Source organism: Micromys minutus (genome assembly GCF_963924665.1).
Source record: "Micromys minutus genome assembly, chromosome: 2".
Classification (NCBI taxonomy): domain Eukaryota; kingdom Metazoa; phylum Chordata; class Mammalia; order Rodentia; family Muridae; genus Micromys; species Micromys minutus.
Genome location: NC_137971.1, coordinates 35779674 through 35785171, shown reverse-complemented (window position 1 = coordinate 35785171; position 5498 = coordinate 35779674).

Below are 5498 nucleotides of genomic sequence, written 5' to 3'. Positions count from 1 at the left end.
TTAAGAACCTTCTGTTGTCAGAGCTGGAATTACAGGCAGAAAACCATGCCCACATGGCCCTCAAATAGTTTAAAGTGTTCCAGCTCCTAGGATATTTATTTAGAGGTCCAATTTTTTTTTTAGTTTATAGTCTGCTACTCCAGTTTTAAATAAAACAAATCTGTACAAGTTTGTTGCAGGTGTACCGTTTTTCCCCAAATAATTTTACTTCTTTTGGATTCATCCAACCGTGGGTAGAATTTGCAGATACAGAAGTCCAAGTTCATAGTTCTTTAGTTCTGAGGTGAGTGTTTGAGCAGTATTTTCTTACAAACTTAACCACGATTTAGGAAGTTTATTATTGTTTATTGTGTAGTGTGTATGTGATTGTGATACATCTGTGAGTTCAGGCCAGAGGACAACTTACTGGAATCCCCCCCCACACACACTGTCAGATTCAGGGACAGAACTCAGGTCTTTGGGTTTGCACCAGCAGCATTTTTACTTGCTGAGCCATCCCCCTGGCTCCTGCTCATAATTCAATCAGTCTTCCATCATTGGACATTTAAACCATTGCTTTATATTTCATTAGCACATATTTGTAAGACCATCAATATAACTCTTCTAGACTTTAAACAAAATCCTCTTAAATTTAACCAAACACTCTTCAGATATCATTAGTTAGGGCTCATAGATTTTAATTCTAACCTCCTTAGGATTTTAGCCCTTATGTAGAAAATTGAGTTGGACCAGCACTCCAAAACATTTCAGCTCTAAACATTTGAGTTCCATACTTATGAGATCTGTAGTAACTGGGTGAGACCAGTTTTAACACTTAGGACCGTGGGCATATAATCCACAGCTTTCGTATCAGTACAGAGTGTGGAGGACAGATACATATCCACACAGAGATATTATCTTTTGGAACCAGTTTTACCTTGAGATTTGATGATCAAGCTTGGATTTTTCTTGTTAAACTGTAGCATATTAGAAAAATTACCCAAAAAATCTAATTTTTAAGATGAAAAAGAAAGGCTTTGAAAAAAAGTTCTGTTTCTCAGTGTGTTCCTTCTGTTCTGCCCTAGGAAGTCAGGGCTATTTCCTAATGCCATGAAGGGAAGGATAAATGGTTCTGACTAGACTTGACAGTTATCTGATGCCATTGGAGGATTATAGCATTTTTTTTCTCTTTGCACAAAAATCTTTATTTCGTGATATTAATTAATTTATTATTATTATTCTTTAATCACTTTTTACAGTCCAGTCGTTATCCCATTCCCAGTCTCCTCTCTTTTATTGTTCCTCATCCCATTACTTCCCACCCCCCAACCCCCTTGCTAAGAGCAGACCCAATGGTACTTGAGGTGGAAGATAAAGATGCTGTTTGGAGCCTCTGGCAGGCCCCTATAGGTGAATCACAGAAGAAACCTTTGGGATTTTGGAGCAAAGCTCTACCATCATCTGCAGACAACTATTCTCCCTTTGAAAAACCACTCTTGGCCTCCTGCATGTTTGACAATAGGACACTAAGTCACCATGCGACCTGAGGTGACCCTCTAAGTCATAAAGTAGAACGTGCACAGCAGCAGTCTGTTATCAAATGGAAGTGGTATACATGATCGGGCCCGAACAGGTCCTGAAGGCACACGCAAGCTACATGAAGAAGTTGTTTAAAAGCTTATGGTTTCTACTCCTGTTACAATGCCATCTGCTGCCAAGCATGCACCTATAGCCTTATGGGGTTGTTCCCTATGATCGGCTGATGGAAGAAGAGACGACTAAAACCTGGTTTACTGATGACTCTGCACATTATGCAGGCACCACCCAGAAGTGGACAGTTGCAGCATTATAACCCATTTCCAGGACAACCCTGAAAGATACGTGAAGGAAAATCTTCACAGCAGGCAGAACTTTGGGCAGTACACCTGGTATTACAATGTTTGGAAAAAGAAATGGCCAGATGTGTGATTGTTCACTGACTCATAGGCTGTAGCCAATGAATTGGCTGGATGGTCAAGGACTTAGATCATGATTGGGAAACTGGTGAGAAAGACATCTGGGACAAAAAAAAAAAAGTATGTGGATAGATCTCTTCAAATGGCAGAGGATGTGAAGATATTTGTGCCCCATGTAAATGCTCACCCAAAGGTAACTTCAGCTGAGGAGGAGTTCAATAATCAAGTGGATAAGATGACCCGTTCTGTGGATAATCAACCTCTTTCCCCAGACATCCCTGTCATTGCTCAATGGCCACATGAACAAAGTGGCCAAGATGTGGATTATGCTTGGGCTTAACAATAGGGACTTCCATGCACCAAGGCTGACCTGGGTACAACTGCTGCTGAATGCCAGATCTGCCAAGAGCAGAGACCAACACTGAGCCCAAGATATGGCCCCATTCCTTGAGATGATCAGCCAGCAACCTGGTGGCAGGTTGACTACACTGGACCACTTCCTTTATGGAAAGGACAATGTTTTGTTTTTACTGGAATAGATACTTATTCTGGTTATGGATTTGTCTTTCCTGCATGTAATGTTTCTGTCCAAACCATTATCCATGGACTTATAGAATGCCTTACCCATGGTCATGGTATTCCACACAGTATTGCTTCTGACCAAGGAACTCATTTCACAGCTAGAGAAGTGTGACAGTGGGCCCACGATCATGGAATCCACTGGTCTTACCATGTTTCTCATTATCTCGAAGCAGCCGGTCTGATAGAAAGATGGAATGTCCTTTTGGAGACACAGTTACAGTGCCAATTATGTGGCAGCAGCATGGAGGGCTGGGGCAGAGTTCTTCAGAAGGCAGCATATGCTTTGAATCATCGTCCAGTATATGGTAGTTTCTCCCATAGCCAGGATCCATGGGTCCAGGAATTAAGGGGTGGAAAAGGGAATAGTTTCACTCACTATCACTTCTAGTGACCCTTTAGGAAAATGTTTGCTTCCTGTCCCCACAACTCTAGGTTCTGTTGGCCTAGAAGTAGAAGTTTTGGTTCCAGAATGGGGAATGCTCCTACCAGAAGCCATAACAAACATCCTATTGAATTGGAAGCTCAGATTTCTCCCTGGTCATTTTGGGCTTCTAATGCCCTTAAACCAGTAGGCTAAGAAGGAATAATAGTGTTAGGAGGGGTGATAGATCCAGATTACATGGGGAAATTGGATTGCCTTTCCATATAGATATAGATATAGAAAGATTATATCTAGAGTGCAGGAGATCCCTTAGGTCATCTCTTAGTACTACAGTGTCCTGTGATTAAAGTCAATGGGAAACTACAACAGCCTGATCCAAAGAACACAGAACCATCAGGAATGAAGATATGGGTCACTCCTCCAGGAAAAGAGCCAAGACCTGCTGAGGTGCTTGCAGAGGGTGGAGAAAATACAGAATGGGCAGTAGAGGAAGGTAGTTACAAATACCAGCTAAGGCCACACATAACCAGTTGCAGAAACAAGGATTATAAAATAATATGAGTGCTTCTGTTTTATTTTGTTAAGAACACATTTGTCTGTCTTTCTTCCAGTTTCTTTAACATCAATCATTATTTAAATTGAGATTCTAAAAGAATGCTCCCAAGGGACACTGCCCGATTACAAATTTACAAATGCATTGGCGATTGTATGAGGAATAGTTATATCATGTTATGCATACTCATGACGTTGTTATTGCTTTATGTGGATTGTTTGTGTCAAGTTGACAAGGGGTGGGTTGTAGTGGCTAATCCTGATTGTCAGATTGACTATATCTGGAATGAACTACAATCCAGAATTGGAAGGCTTACCTGTAATCCTGATCTTGAGGCTGGGAAATACAAGTTTCTGAGCTGGATCTTGGCATTGAGATCTTGAGGCATAGTGGCTATGAATTCCAGGAGACTAAGGCAAGGAGATCTCTGAGTTCAAGGTCATCATGGACAAAGCAAGTACCAGATCCAGGCATGGTGGTACACACCATTAATCTGGACTACAGACTGTAAGTCATCAACAAATTCCTTTACTCTATAGAGACTACCCAGAAGTTTTGTGACTCTAGAGAACCCTAATACAGATGGCAACTTCCACTTGATTCCCTATCTTTCTACTTTCTACAAGTTTCCTCTCCCCACTGTAGAGCATCTCATCTAAGGCCCCTCCCTTTGAGTCCCGAGAGTCTCTCACCTCTCAGGTCTCTGGTACATTCTACACACACACACCCATACCTCCTGAGATACCTGTTTCTATTCTTTCTGTTGACCCTCAGGGCCTCAGTTCTGCTCCCTCCCCCCAATACCTGATCATGTCTCAATACCTGATCATGTTCCCTGTCCCTCTCCCACCCAACTTTCTCCCTCCCTCTGCCATACTCCCATGATTGCCTTCTCCCTCCCAAGTGGGATTGAGGTATCCTCACTTGGGCCCTTCTGCTTGTTAACCTTCTTGAGTTCTATGGATTGTATTCTGGGTATTGTGTGATTTTTGGCTAATATCCTCTTATCAGTGAGTACCTACAATACATGTCCTTTTGGATCTGAGTTACCTCACTCAGGATGATATTTTCTAGTTTCATCCATTTGCCTGCAAATCTCATGATATTCTTGTTCTTAATAGCTAAGTAGTATTCCATTATGTAAATGAACCACATTTTCTGTATCTATTCTTCCACTGAGAAACATCTGGGTTGTTTCTAGCTTCTGGCTATCACAAATAAGGCCACTATGAACATAGTGGAACACTTGCCTGTGGCATCTTTTGGGTATATGGCCAAGAGTGGTATAGCTGGGTCTTCAGGTAGATCTATTTTCAATTTTTTGAGAAACCTCTAGTAGCGTATTATTTTTTTAAAAATGTAAAAGATGTGTGTGTTTGTGTGTGTTCCCAACAGAGGCCAGAAGAAGATGTTGGATTGTCCCGAGCTGGAGTTACAGATGGTTGTGGGTGCTTAAAATAAGTGTTCTTCGTTGCTGAGCAATCTCTCCAGCTCCTGGTATCACTCTTCAATAGGACCCTTGAAATTGTTCTTGGTCTAGGGATATAACACACCCCATTCATTTCACCGCTTCCTCCTAGAGCTTGTCAAGAGTCTTAAGAGTTTTACAGTATTTTAATCAGATCTGTCTTGCTTTCTATAATTTTGTAGACTTTCTCGTTTCTTCACCAGGACCAGGACCAACTGTAGTTTGCTTTGCAGAACTTTTGGCTTTTAAAGATCCAAGTCTCAACAGTCCAACCAAAGATAACCTTGAATATCATGTCCCAAGATCACATCTGTGCACTAAGCAAAAATTAAAAAAGATACAGACTTCAAGCTTGGGAGGGGAGGTGTGAGGAGGAGGAGGAGCCATCATCAGTTGGAAGCAGTCAGAATTTTGTACTCAGAAGGGACAAGTAAACCTCTGATAAATAAAAATTTAAAAATTTAGTACAGCACTTTAAAATCCAAATGGAACAGAACAATCTTATAATTTGTGGGGCAACAGATGTCAGAAACAAATTGTCAAAACCTTGTTTTGTTTTTTCATACTACAGATTAACGC